This window comes from Cupressus sempervirens, chromosome 9, assembly GCF_028749045.1.
Source record: "Cupressus sempervirens isolate cs-2001-9-10 chromosome 9, ASM2874904v1, whole genome shotgun sequence".
Taxonomy (NCBI): domain Eukaryota; kingdom Viridiplantae; phylum Streptophyta; class Pinopsida; order Cupressales; family Cupressaceae; genus Cupressus; species Cupressus sempervirens.
This window is the reverse complement of record NC_143126.1, coordinates 74,700,477-74,719,582: the sequence shown is the minus strand read 5'-3', so window position 1 is coordinate 74,719,582 and position 19,106 is coordinate 74,700,477. Positions and strand designations below refer to the sequence as shown.

The window sequence follows — 19,106 nt, the reverse complement described above, 5'->3', positions numbered from 1 at the left end:
TGGTGCACGATTTGGAGTAAGAAAATTGGAAAGAACATCAGAGAACTTACTTTCAAAAATTTTTAATGCACTTCTCCTACTATATTGAATCTCTTCTTTTCAACATTTCTCTTAAATCTAATTCAATACATCCCCAACAAAGTTGCCATTTTGTTGGTGTTTGAAAATGCTGGAGGGTTTTCAATTATCCCACTGAAAAATTGACATATCTAGGGGCAACTAAATCCCATTTTCAACATGCCATTTCTGACAATATGCCAACTATAAGGCATGACCCTTTTTCTACTTCAGGCTCTGCTAAACCTAGGTGGATAGACCTTAGATTTAAATGATACCATACTAATGCAAAAACATATCCCTAAATCTATTAAGCAGATTTTACCCTTATTTCTCCTAATGACTCATGAAATTACATAGATCTACAATAGCTAAATGCAAAGCTATGAATCTCATAAGCTAAGTGATGGTTAAACATTTAGGTTCTTCAACATGAAAGGGAAAGAATGTTTGATTAATAATGTTGAATTTAGTAAAACCCCTAATATGTAGCAGCAAGAACTAAATGACCCTGTAGCTGATTAGTGCCTTAACCATTGGGAAAATCCATGATTCAAATGCATACATATGTATATCTGATACTTATTTATATATTCAAACATATGATCTATCTATTTACCTTGTAAATAACATATGTGCTTAATCCAAACCTCATTCTTACATGATATCCTTCTCAATATTTACCTGCAATCCTGTTGATTCATTGAAGCATTTACATAACCCTTTGAGTTAAAAGCAACAATAAGACAACATAAACCCTTAAGGGACTGTAACTACGACCTAGGCTCTTTGTTCAAAGATTGTAAAACATTGAAGCTGATTGAGATAGGAGACAATATTGAAGATGAAACTCAACTTGCTATTCTTTGTATTAATTTCTTTGAAACAATACAACCATATGCATAAGAGAATTCTACTAAAAAATATGGTGTCTCAATATTGGGAATACATCAAAACTATAACCATAATATGGTCTCATAGTAATGTGCAAAATTTTCTCCAAAGAACTAGAACCCATACAATGAGAGAGAATGAGATCAATATAGTGGAAAAATTTATCGGATTGAAACTAAAACTGACAAGTGTCCCTTCATAATTCCTTCCCAAGAAGCTAAAAAAAGCCTCTCTCTACTTTCTCTCTATAACTGCTAATCATATCTTTTCTATTTTGCCTCTCTAAATGCAAAATATCTCAGTAAAGACAAATATCTACTAATAAACACAAATATGTACCAATTTACCAAATTGAAGCCAAAAACATCACAAAAACTCAAAATAATCTGATACAATAGTTACTAAACACTTTCATGATGTTTTTTCACTGAATTCTACAAGTGGTGACCTAAAACACCTGATAAAACATGTCATTCAAAATTTGAGAGAAAACCTCCTATAGCATGAACTAGTGTCATTCTATGCAAAAACCAACTCCATAATTGAAAAGTTTGTCTTCTCCTAATTCGAACGATATATAATACTACCATATTTTGCCTCTCAGAAACCTCTAGAATATCAATTTGAAAATGTCTCCCTTTACCACAAAACCTTGGTCTGCAACTTTAACTTTTAAATTTTCAAAAAATTTAAAATTATCTAAAGTTTAAACTTTAGAAAAATGTCCTATTTGGAAATTTTAAAAACCTGATGTGCACCTTCAGAAAAATAAAAATATTCTTATTATCTTTTCAAATTTCTTCCTACCCCTCAAATTTGGGGTCAACCCCCTGTTGACCAAGTCTTTTTTGCCACATGGCAGCCTCTGATTGGCCTACTTGATTTGCATCATCTGATGCCATGTCATCACTCCTGGGACTCAATGCTATGTGGCACAATCTTGCATACTTGCATTACTTATCTTTCGAGAAACTTTTTATTGTAGGAATGCGCTGACGGTCAGATCTACCTCGTGGTAGCATCCTACACATCCACTCTGAACTACTGTCAATTTCCATCTCATCACCAACTAGGCCAGCAATGCCACTTGTCAGCTGCTCGCATGCCTGTGTTATTTATCTAGTGTGTAGTTTGGAAATGTGGGTGTGTACCCATCATAGATTTTGGGCACATGTCACAATCTCAACCTCTGCCTCAGAATGTGCCACATCATCCTTCTTGCATCTTCATTTAAAACTTTGCTGACATCATCATATAGCTGGCTAGACACATGTGTGTGCAACTTTGCCTTCAAAAGGGTGTCTATCATAAGACACAAAGCATATTGAAGACTCTTGAATTTAAACAATAGTAGGTTTCCTTGTCCGCCCAATGTGGGACATTTTGTTTGATATTGCACAATATTAATATGGTTCTCAGCTAGTGTTTTCCTCCAAAATTTTGATTACTCTGGACTTTTTTCATTTGTGTATGTTGGTTACCTTTCATCTTGACTTTTCTGTGTGTTGCATATGTAGGATATCCTTTTCTTGATGATTGAACTTGCTTCAAACCTGATTGCACCTGACTCAAATCTAGGATGGCATAGGATTGCATGCAACTTCTTTCTTTGGCATGGGTGGCCTCCTTGCATATGAGATCCTCTGAATGAAGTGAATTTATCTTCAACTAGTGTCTTCCTTTTCTGGCAGCTAGCCCCATGCCTTTTAATGGCCTCCCCTATTTTGCTACATTCACTTCCTTTTGTTTTGTACTGAGTTCAATGCGTGTTTGCCTCTTCTTTATGCATGCATTCCTTTTCCTCATTGATGTTGGAAGCTCTATCTTCTTATTTCATGCAAAAATGCCTCACTCCTCTAATTTTGAGCATGTTCAAGGATGCTGCCTGCAATGCTAGTTGAGTTCATCCTCCCACCATCCCCACTTCTATGCAGGGCATGTTCACCGATATGTGCAAGTCCTTCCCCCTGTTCATCCCCTCTGTCATAGTCAAACAATGCAAGCTCTCCACATTTTGGGCTGGGTCTTGGCTCATTCCAATGCACATAGCTGAAACCATGTAGGTAGCATGGGCATTGAATCCTCCAATGGCACCGGCCATTGCAAATCCAGTCAAGTTCTTCAACATGTTTAGCACCATCAATGCAAGAACTGCCATCTTCAACACCTTCTCTACAACTGCCTCTATTATGATAGTCTCACACACTATTGATTTCCCATGCCCTTCAATCCAATTCACTGTCGTGGGCTTCTTGTCTGTGCAGAAATTGCCTGAAATGCTGATAACATCCATGTTAGGGAACGCAACTTGAAGATAATCCAAGACATTCTAAACACCTTTGGAGACCATATTCATTCCCATCACATCTCCTATGAAGCATGAGAATCTCATGTAAGAATTCTTCTTAACTGCGACCTCTTTGTAGTCTTCTCAGAATCAACATATAAAATAATGGGCAGGGAGTGATTAATCACTCCAAGAACATCTGGCAATTTGATATCAAAAACTTGAGCATTTTGTTGTACAATCTTCCTAGATTATTGACATTACAGTTAACAATGAATACAACCTCTATTATTTTCAAAAGTAGATGACTTTTTCTAATGATCACATAGATACAAGCACCAACTTAGAAATTCAAACCGTCTTCCTACACCCCATTGCCGCTGTGTGAATTTTTTTTTACCAAATATTTAACCTCATGAACTCTTTCTTTAGATAACCTCAATAATGATGTCAACTCCTTCAGTCTCTTCACTACAATTGCCTATTTCCTTTCATGATAATCATATCTACCACGTGGTAGCATCCTACACATCCACTCTGAACTACTGCCAATTTCCATCTCATCACCAACTAGGCCAGTAGTGCCACTTGTAAGCTGCTCGCATGCCTGTGTTATTTATCTAGTGTGTAGTTTGGAAATGTGGGTGTGTACCCATCATAGATTTTCGGCACATGTCACAATCTCAACCTCTGCCTCAGAATGTGCCACATCATCCTTCTTGCATCTTCATTTAAAACTTTGCTGACATCATCATATAGCTGGCTAGACCCATGTGTGTGCAACTTTGCCTTCAAAAGGGTGTCTATCATAAGACACAAAGCATATTGAAGACTCTTGAATTTAAACAATAGTAGGTTTCCTTGTCCGCCCAATGTGGGACATTTTGTTTGATATTGCACAATATTAATATGGTTCTCAGCTAGTGTTTTCCTCCAAAATTTCGATTACTCTGGACTTTTTTCATTTGCGTATGTTGGTTACCTTTCATCTTGACTTTTCTATGTGTTGCATATGTAGGATATCCTTTTCTTGATGATTGAACTTGCTTCAAACCTGATTGCACCTGACTCAAATCTGGGATGGCATAGGATTGCATGAAACTTCTTTCTTTGGCATGGGTGGCCTCCTTGCATATGAGATCCTCTGAATGAAGTGACTTTATCTTCAACTAGTGTCTTCCTTTTCTGGCAGCTAGCCCCATGCCTTTTAATGGCCTCCCCTATTTTGCTACATTCACTTCCTTTTGTTTTGTACTGAGTTCAATGCATGTTTGCCTCTTCTTTATGCATGCATTCCTTTTCCTCATTGATGTTGGAAGCTCTATCTTCTTATTTCATGCAAAAATGCCTCACTCCTCTAATTTTGAGCATGTTCAAGGATGCTGCCTGCAATGCTAGTTGAGTTCATCCTCCCACCATCCCTACTTCTATGCAGGGCATGTTCACCGATATGTGCAAGTCCTTCCCCTTGTTCATCCCCTCTATCATAGTCAGACAATGCAAGCTCTCCACATTTTGGGCTGGGTCTTGGCTCATTCCAATGAACATAGCTGAAAACATGTAGGCAGCATGGGCATTGAATCCTCTAATGGCACCGACCATTGCAAATCCAGTCAAGTTCTTCAACATGTTTAGCACCATCAATGCAAGAACTGTCATCTTCAACACCTTCTTTACAACTGCCTCTATTATGACGGTCTCACACACTATTGATTTCCCATGCCCTTCAATCCAATTCACTGTCGTGGGCTTCTTGTCTGTGCAGAAATTGCCTGAAATGCTGATAACATCCATGTTAGGGAACGCAACTTGAAGATAATCCAAGACATTCTGAACACCTTTGGAGACCATATTCATTCCCATCACATCTCCTATGAAGCATGAGAATCTCATGTAAGAATTCTTCTTAACAGCGACCTCTTTGTAGTCTTCTCAGAATCAACATATAAAATAATGGGCAGGGAGTGATTAATCGCTCCAAGAACATCTGGCAATTTGATATCAAAAACTTGAGCATTTTGTTGTACAATCTCCCTAGATTATTGACATTACAGTTAACAATGAATACAACCTCTGTTATTTTCAAAAGTAGATGACTTTTTCTAATGATCACATAGATACAAGCACCAACTTAGAAATTCAAACCATCTTCCTACACCCCATTGCCACTGTGTGAATTTTTTTTACCAAATATTTAACCTCATGAACTCTTTCTTTAGATAACCTCAATAATGATGTCAACTCCTTCAGTCTCTTCACTACAATTGCCTATTTGCTTTCATGATAATCATATCCTTTCATCTCATCATCTATCATTACATGTTGAGGTTTTAGTATCATGATACATAATCCAAACTCAAAATCTCTTAGCAATCTGATGCAGATTAGTTGGAATTACCTAGGCCCCAAAGTGGGTCCAACTTAAAAAAATTTCATTTCTGGACAACTGAAACCTCCAAACTGATCCCCTAACCTTCTTAGACTAATTAGAATCCAATTCAAGCACTAACTGATCCTAAAAAAAAAACTCATTTTACATTAATTTGCAACCTATCAGTTTTGTGCCAGGAGGTCCATTGACTGGCCTTAAAAACTAATCCAAATAGATAACTGGGCTTTAAAATCTGAAATATTAATTCTCTCTTCTACACACTTTTACCTCGCGAAATCTCATCTTATGAAAAATTTGAGGTCAAAAGATATTCATTGTCCAAGTTCACCTTTTAGAACTTCCTCAAAGAGAACATGTTAGAACACACTAAATTGGGTAAACTAACACTTGGGAAGACAAAAACTAGGGTGTTGGTTCTCTATCATGAGGATAGTATGGATCTATGATTTGGGCTCATGAAAAGTAATAGGATGCAAATGGAAAGTGGTCAAATTAGGCTACTTGGATTTTGACAACTGGAAACACTGACAGAAAACATCTTTTTGCGAATGGAATTGACCTTGAAATGTGTGCAAATGGATTCATCATGACTTGCAAATTGACACACTCAGAGTGTTTTTAGAGGAAAACACAGGGGTGCAATGCTTTTGACTTCACCTATCATGAATTTGGAGTTATATCACCACGAACAAGGGTACTAATCAATCTACAAATACTGACACTAGTAAAAAGATAGAAATTGCATTTGGAATCATGTTTGAAAACTGATCAAACGGATTCATCATGAGCTAGAACTTCAAACATAGCAAGTCTCTAACGTTTACAATGCAATACAAAAAGAAATTTATCTTTTTGGTCAACTAGTCAAAAGTTGTAGCACATAAAATAGGGCTTCCCAGAGTTATGTGCAAAGTGCATAAACATGGAAATAGTAACTGACCAACTTTGAGAGATTCAAAAACTAGCCAAATGAACTCAAAACAATTCAAAATTTGAAACATAGGTTCTCAAGTATGGACACTAGACATTCCCAAAGTGGTAAGTCATGAAACATTTTTGGGTGCGAGATATTCAATGGCAAACATAGCCTCCAGTCATTGTTTGACACTAAGAGTAAAAGTGCAGATTTAACAATTGCTCAAAATGGGATCTTACAGAATAGCTCAGAATGGAAATTTATCACTATGGAACAAGTAAACGCACTAAAAAAAAGGTACTAGAAGCATTAAACACCTCTTAGGCCTCAAAGGTACAGCCAAGTACATAGGAATTTAAAAGCATTTATAGGGTTCAATTTTCTCAATAGTGCTCAAAATTGGGAAGGCAATTTTTAGCTCCAACAATGCATATGAAGGTCAATGTCAAATTTGGAAATACCATAACTAGGTAGGTGAAATTTGCTAAATTTAATAAAAGTTTGAGGGGAAAGATGAGGAGAGGCCATTGTGCCAATTGGATAATGAATGAATATAAATTAAGGTGTCTGTTATTTCACCATTATGGTAACATAATGCAAAATTTAAATAACTTCCTTTTTGGGAGTATGAAAAATATCATTATTGAGGTTGTCAAAGATTTTAGGGATAATGTTTCTAAGTATTCACGAATCTCATAATGAAATTGAATGGGGTTTTGAAGAGTCTCAAAAATGGACTTGTAAAGTTATTTGGCTCATTGCAGTGTGAATTAGGGCTAACATTATTCACAGAAAGGTTGACGACAAGGAGCTTCAGATGTGCATTACTGAGGTGGGAGACTCAAAAATTAGTGGAGAAGAAATGGGTGGAATGATCATAAGGTAACCATAAATGGTATTACATTTTAAGTGAATGAGAATGTAATTGCAATGGCCATTGGGCTGTCCATGAAGGGTAAAAAATGGGAAAAGTTCAAGAAAATGATGGATGAGGCCAGTATGAGCAATTTTTTTGTTGATGATGAAGAACCAATGCGCTATAGGGGAGGTTTTATGAGGGATAAGTTTTTGACTCCTTGGGATGATGTCTACTTGGTGCACATGAAATACCTTACACTTCAAGGCAGGTTTGGAGTTTATTATTACTACCACTTTCCCCTATTGAATCATTTTAGAAATAGAGAGTTCATTTCTATCCCATTTTTTTTGTTACATTCTTTAAAGGATATGGTTAGTGATGTTAGGGAGAAGAGGAGTAAGGGGAATAATTTCACCCATCATCCACCAAGGCCTAACCTTTCAACTGTACCAATTTCATCTTTCCCTCTGCCCCCTAGTGTTATTATGGTAGACAACCAGTGCCACTATTACAATTCCCCTTTGAGTACTAGTATTGGTACCAAAATCCATACCTTGTGGCCTTTCCCTAGTCGAGATAATAAGAAAAAGAAAAACCTTGAATTTTCTATTGAACAAAAAGGTCACAAAAAGACCAAGGTTCAAAAGTTGGTGGAGGTGGAAGTGGAGGACTTGGAGAAGGAGGGAGGAGGAAAGGGTAGGAGAAGCTCAAGAGGGCCTACAAAATCCTAGGCAAGGTATAAGAAAAATTATAATAGGTTTAGGGTTGAAGAGAAGGAATAAGAGAGCTTTGAGAACAATGAAAGGGAGCAAGAGGAGAAGAAACTTTCCAACTCCAAGAGAGAAGAAGGGAAAGATGAGAAAAAAAAAAGTGATAACTATGTTGATAATACCCAGATGTCTGTCAGAAACACTTAGGCATTTGTTGATAATGCCATCACAACTAAGATTACCCATGTGTTGGTTAACTTTACCCCACAACCTATTACATTCTATGAGAATATTAGAAAAGTGGATACCTCCCCTATCACCATTTCCTCTCTAGTCAAGGAAAAATTCAAGGTTTTTACTAACCCGCATGTTTTGTAGGATTACAACCAGGTGACAAAAGCTAAAGAGGGGGATAAGAAGGTGGAAATTGAAAACAAGGAGATGGAGGATGAACAAAAAAAAGTGACTACTTAGCTGGAACAAAGGGTCAAATTCTTAGAGGATGGGTACTACTCCTCTAAATTTACACTAAAGGTTACTCATGCTACTGCTACCACCCTCCAATTGCTGGCACAGGAGAAAGATGAAACAAGAATGGACATGGAGGATAATAAGCTCCTCTATAAGTTTCTAGCTGGTGATTGGGCTTGGGTTTTACTAGCTAGGAAAGGAAAGGAAAAAGATGAGAAATAAGATAGTAGTTCTAGGGGATCTTTTGATCCTAGTTGTTTTATGTTATCTTGTTGCTACTTGGTTTGCTAGTTTTCAGCTATTACTTAGACTTGGGTTGGCTTGGTTGTGCCAACAGTTTTATATTATGAACTTAAGGAGTATGATTAGTATTATAGATCTCAACTATAACATAGATGTTACTATTTATGGTAGTGTGTTGTTTCTAGGTTGGGTTGGTTTTCTTATGTTGAAAGCTAGTGTTTACTTTGAACATTCATATTCGGGTTAGAACTTTAGCTATTATGCGACTACTTGGTGTTTTTGGTTGTTATGTTTGTTCTTGTGGTTGTAATGTCCTTTCCTGGATTTTGCTGGTAGTGTATTGGTTACTAGGTTTTTGTCAGTAAGGGTCGATCCCCTTGTTTTGGTCGCTTTATATTTAAAAAATATTACTAATATTAATTAAATATTTTGTAACCAAAAAATATATATTTTAATTAAATTAAATTAATCTAAAATAATATTATTTTTATTTACCTTTAAGTATTACACCCATAAACAACAATATACTATATCTACTAATTAACTAACTAACTACTAAGAACATAAATTAAAACTAAATCTAAATTAAACTAAACTATTTGTAACATTACTTTATTTACTTAACTTACTAAAGCTAACAAACAACTAACTAAAAACTAACTACTAAATTTTAACTTCATATATTAATGATAGAAACAACAATAAAATTGAACTAAAACATTCTTAATAAATTACTAAATCTATTTAATGGTATCATTATGTTTTAATTTTATAAACTTAACTAAAACAATACTAGTTAAGCAAATACTAATTTGACAACACAATTAAATTAAATAAATAATCACTAACAATCTAATTCTAAGCTATTTCTAGATTTCTTATTTTATCATTTACTAAAATTAATGACCACTCATTACTAAAAATAATAATAAAATAAATATAAATATAAATACCAAGTCTTCTATTTTTATTTTTCCTCCCCACGAAAATTCTCACCCATAAAACTTTAAGACATAACTCTTGAAGTTGACATGTTTAAATCATTTTTTTTAAAGTAATAATTTCCACCTCTGCATGTGATGACATCCCCTTCTTCAATGCCTTGACTTTGTAAAGTTATGGTAGTAAAGTTTATTAGGTCAAATCTTAGGATAGACATAGGATAGTTAGATATTTACATTATTTATCATTATTTTTTCTTTCAATGTATTTTTTGTCATTAAAAAAAAAAGGAATGTTAAAAAGAATCTTGAAGGAGATGCTCTATTCACAAAAGAATTAAATGATTTTCCCATATAAAGGGCAGAGAGCTTTTTGCTCTTTAAATTATTATTTTTTTCTTCAAGATTTTTTTTTGTAAGTGTAAGATTTACAAATACAATTTAATTTATATGGTAAGTGGATCCATTTTTAAGTCCATTTTTTTCTAAGTGAATTAAATCTACTTAGATAACCAAAGGGGACATTTTTTCTAAGTTGATTATAACATAGAGTTCAATGTTTTTTCTTATTCATCCATGTAGGGCTATTTTTCATTCGAACAATTATGAAATTACAAGATAATATATCATTCAAATAATCAAATTTTGTTAACTTAGTTTTGGTATCGAATTTGCATAACTTTATTTATCATCATTTCCTCTAATTACAATTTAATTGATGATTACAAATTTGAACTTTAAGAATATCATAGGAAAGGTAAAACATCATTATATCCATTTATTGAACAAAGTAAGCATATAAATTTAATCCCATAGGATATCATATGAATGAAAAATACTCCATTCTTATTCATTCATCTAATTCAAGGACTCCCTTGAGAAAGAACTAGGGAAGAAAACTTGAGATGATAATCATTTAAAAAAAAAGTTTAACAATAAATTTTTAGAATAGGATCATTATCCCAAGGAGAAATCTCTCAACACATTTGAATTGAAAACAACAACTTTAAGATCCTATTTGGCTCCATAACAAGGTAGCCACTATGAAATCTACAATTTTATCAAGGTAACTATGGAGATAACAAAACTAATTGGGAGATAAATATATTTAACACAAAGACAGATTTAACCCATTTACTCACATCCTAGGTTTGCACAATTGGTTCATCATCAAACCAAACTAGGGAGAAGGTGGATTTCTCCAAGTAGGGGAAGTCAGTCATGATACCATAATAGATACCCTTTCAAGGCTAATATAACAAGATCTTCCATTCTTTCATAGATGCCCTTTTGAGGCTAATATCATAAGATCTTTCATTCTTTCACTTCTAAATTTCTCAAAACACAAGTTCATAGTTTGTATTGATGAGTAGGGGACATAACAACCTACTCTTTCCCTCTCCTCCTCATGAGGAGAGACTTTACACTGCCAAAGCCCAACTAAAACCCTTCTCCCATACATGGCCACTTTTGCCCTATCCAAGGGTGAGTAATGCCAACACAACCTTTATAATTCCCTCAAAAATAAAATGTCAAATACAAAGGAACAAAATTTAAAGAAATCACATTACAATCCCATCCCAAACATGTTCATCAAACACACAAACACACATGCAAAAATTTAAGAAATAAAAGATAGCATTAAGACACAAGCTTGAAGTATTCTTACCTTCACAATAAGGTTATGGAAAACTAAATTTTGAGAAGAGCTATCCTTTCTTCTCCTTCAATCCTAACGTTTCTCTCTAAAACTAGAGGTTGGGTAAACACTCTTTCAATCTCAAATCTTCCAGTAAATAGGCTCCTAGCTCAACCACCTACAAAATTAAATAACTCCCCCACTTGACTAAGGCTTCTAGAGTCATCTAACTTAAACTCATTACTAAAGAAAAATTCATGGTGGAGTATAAAATTGTTCAACTCATGGTGAAATTCCATTTGTAGAATTTGTGAAAACCAACTTCACAGATCACCAAGAACACTTACATGCAAATAACTTGTGTTGAAGAGATACTAGGGAACAAAAAATAGAGCTTAAAAAATTTCAATGGTGTGAGAGAAAATATATTCTAAAATAAATGATATAATTGCTATACAAATACTCTAGGAGTGCCTCTATATAAAGGCCTCTAGAATTCTTCTAAAATGTCTAAGAGTGAGCAAAGAGATAAGCTCAAAAACTAAGCACATGTCCACCAAAACTTGATTATCCTCCATTGAGCACAAAAGTTAGTGTGATAATGAGAGGATAAGCTTACATAGGTGTGTCACACAAAATATGTAGTACACAAAATATGCTTAATTATGAGTATGAACAACTATGTTGTCAATATGATAACTTAGTTGATTATGCAAATTCTAGCGTTGTATACACCATATGCTAAAATAGAGTTGCTAACTCCTAGGTGTCTAACAAAATGAGTAATAAAATAATATATTTATCCTAAGTAAACTTAAGTAAAGTGTAAATAATAATTACTTACACTAATAGCCCCCTTAAGTGTAACTTAGGGGAATGCACTTAAACTCACAAAATCTATGATGAAATGCATAATGGGTCCTAGCTACAAGGCCATGATAGGTACCCATGTGAAAATGCAAAGAAATGCAAACTTGGGGAAAGAGGGAAAACCTCATGGGAAAAATCCTCCCCCAAAAAGAGATAAGTACAAACATGTTGAAAAATCATGAAGGAAAGAAGGCCTCAACAAGACTCCCAAGGACAACTTCCATAACCCCAAGCATAGATCATAGCTAAAGATATCATGATGATGCAAAAGCTTTGGTAATGATGTCAGCAACCTAGGAGTTAGTGGGAATGTAATCCAAAGAGAGAACATCATCTTGGATCAGCTAATGTATGAAGTGCATATGTAACTCAATATTTTTAGTGTATTGATGCTTCACCGGGAAGTGGAAAATATGAATAGCACTCTGATTATTGCATCATGGAATAGTGGGACGATTAGGAGGAAAACCAAACTTAGTCATCAACTATTGAAGTTAAAAACTCTCATGAATAGTGAGAATTTCTACTCTATACTTAGCCTCCATGGATGAAAGTGCATGAGCATGATGCTTCTTGTACAACTAGGTGATAGGACTAGAGCCAAGAGAAAAAAATAGAGCCAGAAGTAGACTTTTGATCATCGACATTATTGGCCCAATTTGAGTCAGTGTAGTGAACAATGTGAGGAGTTCCTAATGTTTAATGAATGCCATACATAAGTGTGCCTTGAATGTATCTCAAAATATGCTTGGTAGCTTGCTAATGACTCTTATGAGGCTCATGGGAAAACTGAGAGACAAGGCCAACTACAAAGGAGAGATCAGAGGAGTCCCTAATGTGTAATGAATTCCATACATAAGTGTACCTTGAATGTATCTCAATATATGCTTGGTAGCTTGCTAATGACTCTTATGAGGCTCATGGGAAAACTAAGAGACAAGGCCAACTACAAAGGAGAGATCAGGATAAGTGTGAGTGAGGTACAATAAGCTACCAATAAACTATTAGTACAAAGTGGGATCCATTGGAAATGAAGAGCAAGAGGTAGACAAGGTGACACCTGACTAAAATGGTGTAGGAGTAGGCTTGTAATCAAACATGTCAAAGCATTGAAGCATGTCAAGAATATACTTTTGCTAATAAGAAAAGATCCTAGTAGAGGACTAAACAATCTATAAACCAAGAAAATAGTGTAACAGACCAAGATCAATTATCTCAAACTATTCCATCAATTCACATTGAACATCCTGAATCATAGAGAATGAGCTACCCATCAGGATAAGATCATCAAAATATAGGACAAGGATCATAACCTCATCCTCAAGACATAATGGTAGTGGGTGAAGCCTTTAGAAAGTAGAAAGGAGTCTATCTTCTCATACCAAGCCCTAAGGGCCTATTTGAGACCATACAATGAGCAATAAAGTCTGCAAAGCAAGGAGGAATCCTACACAAATCCCTGAGGCTGGTCCATGTAAATTTCCTTAGTGAGATCACCATGCAAGAATGCACTCTTCACATCCATCTCAAAAAAGGGCCATCCTTGTGAAGCTGCGAGGGATAAGATAAGGTGAATAGAGTTCATCTTGGTGATAGGGGCAAATACTTTAGTGTAGTCAATACCCTCAACCTATGAAAAACCCTTTGCAACAAGACAAGCCTTGTGCTTATCAATTAAACCATCAGTAGCAAACTTAGTACAATATAACCATTTGTAGCACACTAACTTACTTCCGTTAGGAAGAGTACAAAGATCCAAAGTATGATTCTCCATCAAAGAAGAATACTTCTCCATGTCATAGTCCCACTCAAAATGTCTTGTCATTACTGCGAATTTCTAAGGATCATCACAAATAGGATGACTAAGAAGACTAGAATGTGCAGTATGAGATTGAGTGTGATGTGAAGTGGAAGGGTTGCCGACTAGAGATTCTCTAGGCTCCACTCTAGCTCGAGCCCATTTAGGCATCTATGGAGGATCTTATGGTGGAGGTAAATGAGAATCACCAAGATCACCATCCTCATCATCTAGAAAAAGATGAGGGAGTAGTGGTAAGTGAAGTAGACTCGGGAGGTAGGGTATTTACTACATGAAGGCTCTCATCAAACTAGACATCTTGTTGAAATATGACCTCTCTGGAATGAGGATCAAATAACCTCTAAGCCTTAAAATCCTCAAAATAGCCAATAAAAATGAGGTGTTGGCTCTTTGACTCCATTGCTTTCCTCTAAGCATCAGGTACAAATGCCCATGTTACACTGCCAAAACTTCAAAATAAAGATAGATCAAGATTGACATGATACCAAGCCTCCTCAAGAGTCATATGTCAAACTACCTTCTGAGGCATCCAATTTTGAATATAGTTGGCAAAATTGATTGCCTCTACCCAAAAAGATGAGTCCATGGACCAGGACTAAATCATATAATTATCCATCTCCCAAAGTGTTCTATTCTTTCTCTCTACCACACCATTTTTCTGAGGGGTGTAGGGTACTTAAAACTAATGTTAAAGACCATGTTCAGTACAAAAATCCCTGAAAGCTTGGTTTAGATACTCCCCCCATTATTTATGCATATTCACTAAATAGAAAGATCAGATTGCTTCTCCATAAATGTCTTGAAGACTTGAAATGAATCAAAGACATCTGACTTGTACTTCAAAAAGTACACCCATGTGCATCTAGAGAAGTCATCAATGAAGGTAAGTACATATCTAGCATTGAGAAAAGGAGTGGGACATGACATGAGATCACTATGAATCAAGTCCAAGGGTGTCAAGGCATGAGTAGCTCATCCATGTGGAAAAGGATCCCTATGTTGTTTGCCAAGTGCACAACCTTGACAAACACCATCTATATAAGAAATATGGGGAAGCCCAAGAACAAGTGTCTGTGTACTCATCTACTAAAGATATATAATTGAGATGGCCGAAATGGTCATGCCAAATTCTACTTACTAAATTTACATGTGCTAAAAGAGAGGAACCTGTGTCATTAGAAGACTCAAATCCATCAAATTTGTAGAGGCAAAATGTAGAGTTAACCCTCCCAATAGCCACAATCAACTCAGAATCATGTAAGTCCCAAATTATAACTACATCATGTGATGAGAACTCAACTATCTTACTAGAGCTAGAGTGGAAAATCTAATAAATAGACAATAGATTCATTGAGATGTCAGGGACAAAAAGAACATCCTAAAGAGAACCCCTAGCGAATGCAATAGAACTAGAACCTAGGATAGAAAGATGTGATGACTTCCCAATAGTAATCTATGAAGTAGCACAAGGAGCAAGTTAGGTGACCAGCTTCAAAGTTTTTTTCATATGGTGAGAGGCACCAAAATCAAGAATCTAGGTAGGCCCAAAAGTCATAGCTCAAGTAGTAAGAGTGTGACCTTTACCTATAGGGGGATGAAGGCTTAGGAGCTAAAATATGATTAACCTACATGGCTTCCTCTAAAGCCTCCAAACATTTCCAACACCTAGAAATAGGATGTCCATCCTTTCCAAAAAAATAGCAAGCCTCAACTGATTTCTGCTTAGTCTTGGAGGTAGACTTAGTAAACTTCAAAGAAGATCTACCCTTGGAAGGGTTAGCTAGAGGTTTAGAATCAATTTTTGGTGTAACTTTCTTCTGTTTTTATTTCTTTTTTGAGTTCCCTTTAGAAGAGTGAGTAACTAATGCTTGGCTGGAAGAACTAGAGGCATTCACCTATTGGATCTTTGCCTGTTACAATGTCAATCTATCACAAAATGTCTCAAAAGAAGGCATCTGATGTCTAGTACCCAAGACATCCATAGTGGAGTAGAAAACGGAATAAAAGATTTGATATTGTCATCAAAACTTTGAGAGTATCAAAAAAATACACTCATCATCTTTTTTCTTTTTTTCTATATCCCTGCAAAACCATACACAAAGATTGAAACTTCATCAAGAAGTCCTCAAGGGTGGGGAAGTTGGCAGGTGTCAAAGAAGTCAACTCCACATCAAGCTGTAGTGCCCAAAACTCATTCTGTGTGCCAAACAAGTTGTAAAACTTGGTCCAAATAGCTCGAGTAGTGGTCAAACCACGAAGGTGAAACAATAGGCTATCAGAGATGTTCAGTGCAATCAATCCCATTACTTCATCCATTTTTTTTCTATGTTGGAAAACCTCAAAAGGGCACTGCATGACAGGTTGGTTCTCATCCAAATATGACCATAAGCCAAGTGACATAAGAAGTTGAGTCATTTGTACTTTCCAAGTGTGATAGCTATGTGGTGTTAGCTGGACCACAAGGGGTTTGACATGGAGAGAAGAAAACTACTGTAGAAGGGTCGATTCTATAATAAATTATAGAAAAGAAGATGCTTCCCGCACAACGTATAAATTTATCCTTCAAAAACTAAAGAAATAACTATTGAAAGCACAAAAATTTAGAAAAAAAAGTTGGATGCCAAATACAAAGAGGGAGGACACTAAAACCTCTACTACAATGCCAAAAATAAGAGCTTAAATGGCCTAAAAAAAAAATGAAAACTACATTATCATCTCCACTTTTGAACCAACTTTTTGCCACTTCTTTTAGATCAAAAAAAGGACCTTAGTATGCTCAAGTTATGGCCAAAAAATGAACTACTACTCCAAAATCAAGCCCACTAGAAAAATACAGTCATGGGAAAAAAATTGATGATCGTATGGCTATCAATTGTTTGTTACCAAAACATGATGTCAACTAGCAAAAAAGTGATGTCAGTTGCTAGAAAAGTGATGCCAAAATTCAAAAAAGTGATTTCAGCAACTACCAAAATCATATTCCTAAATGTGATGCAAGATGTTGGAAAAGTGACATCAGTAGCCAAAAAAGTGGCGTTAGCTGTCAAAAAAGTAACATCAACTACTAGAAAATGACATCGGGATGCCAAAAAATGATGTTAGCAAGGGAAAAAATTGATGGCTAGAATGACGATGTCATCCGTCTTGGAAGTGATTTCAATGCTAGGTTTCTACATTAGCTTGCATGGAAACTGTGTCAACAGGCCTCCACCAGTCGAGCAGAGTATCACCGGCGACAGTGATCACCAAGCGGTGCTACACTGATAGTGGTGGCCAGAGGGTGGTCCTCTAGTGGTGGTGGGGTGTGGACCACACTGTGGGTACTGTGTCAACTATGGCTGAGCTTGAGCTAGGTGTAGGTGGTGCTCTACCAATGGTAGGGTGGCAATGGCTTGGCCAATGGGTGGAGTAGCCCAAAAACAAACATTTTTTACTTTTTTTATTTTTTTGAAATTTGCATCCATATGGCCCTCCAAGAGGCCAAAAAATTCCAAAAGCTACAATGGCCAAAAAACATAAATTTTATATGAATTTCTACTATACTAGGCCTTCTAACCGTGATGGTAGTGTCCATTTGTGCCCTAAATGTGGTGAAAAATGTGCTTCCTCCTGATTGAAAAAAAAAACCTCTTAAAAGCTAGAGTTTTTGTCTCCAAATTACAGCTTCAAAATCTCCAAACCTAGAAGTAGCAGGGATGCTCTAATACCTTGTAGAAGTTGTGAGAACCAACTTTACAGATCACCAACAACACATGCATGTAAATAACCTATGCTAAGGAGAATCTAGAAAAGGAAAAGAAAAGCTTGGAAAATCCCAATGGTGTGAAAGAAAATATACTCTAAAATAAATGATGTAACTACTATACAAATACACTAGAAGTGCCTATATATAAAGGCCTCTAGAGTGCTTCTAGAATTTATAGGAGTGAGTGAAGAGATAAGCTCAACAACTAAGCACACATCCACTAGAAGTGGATTATCCTCCATTCAACACAAAAGTTAGTGTGATGATGAGAGGATAAGCTCACATAGGTGTGTCACATAAAATTGTGTTGTAGACACCATGTGCCTAATTCAGAATGTGAAAAACTATGTTGTCAACATGACAACTAAGTTGATTATGAAAATTCTAGTGTTGTAGACACCATGTGCTAAAATAGAGTTGCTAACTCCTAGGTGTTTAACCAAATGAATAATAAAAGAATGCATTTATCTTAAGTAAACTTAAGTAAAGCATAAATAATAATTGTTTGCACTAACATGAATTTTTGTACTAAAGAAAAAATGAGATATTTGGGTGGTCAGAAAAGTCAACAAAAGGGGCTAAGGGGTGGAAAATGCCTCCAACCCATACATATACTCCATAGGCACTTAGTTTTCATTATTTTTGGCCTCTAGGACTATTTAGGGACCTATTAAATTTCTTGAAATATATAGACTTTCTAAAAAAATCTTAAGAATAAAAATTTATCACTAAACATTGATTAGGGTAATTAATCTTGATTACTAACTAATTAGTATTAGGTCACTAACCTAGTCCAACTTAGATTTTTAGGTTAGTTGGTTAACCCTAACTATCATGCTAACATACATATATGAGTCATGAGTGTCAAATGACACTATAAAATCACTAATATAAAACATTAACACTTAATGATTACTGAATGATAGACAAATTCAATTTATGATACAAAAGAAATATGAAACAACAAGGTTTGAATCTTTCATTAGACTCAACCCTACTTTTCACAAATGATACATAGGGTCTAGTTTCGATTCTCTATTAGATTTTATGGCTAATAATATTGCATAGTTCATTTCACACATAAGTAGGTCGAGAAAAATCACATGTATATATTCAAAAATTATCTAGATAATCAAATAAATTGAAATATAAATCTTTCATTTAAATAACCCTTTCTTATTTTTGCACACATTTATTCATCAATAATTATGTAATTAATATAACATAACTTATTCATTAATTCAGATTAAAATACTAGAATAA

The 19,106-nt window shown here is 35.4% G+C and overlaps 2 pseudogenes; both read right to left on the bottom strand.

Annotated features, from left to right (window-relative positions):
* Positions 1-2,779: 2,779 nt before the first annotated feature.
* Positions 2,780-3,613, bottom strand: LOC149537682 (3-hydroxy-3-methylglutaryl-coenzyme A reductase 2-like; annotated as a pseudogene).
* A 954-nt stretch (positions 3,614-4,567) lies between these two features.
* On the bottom strand, positions 4,568-14,104 carry LOC149537681 (3-hydroxy-3-methylglutaryl-coenzyme A reductase 2-like; annotated as a pseudogene).
* Between the last annotated feature and the right edge of the window lie 5,002 nt (positions 14,105-19,106).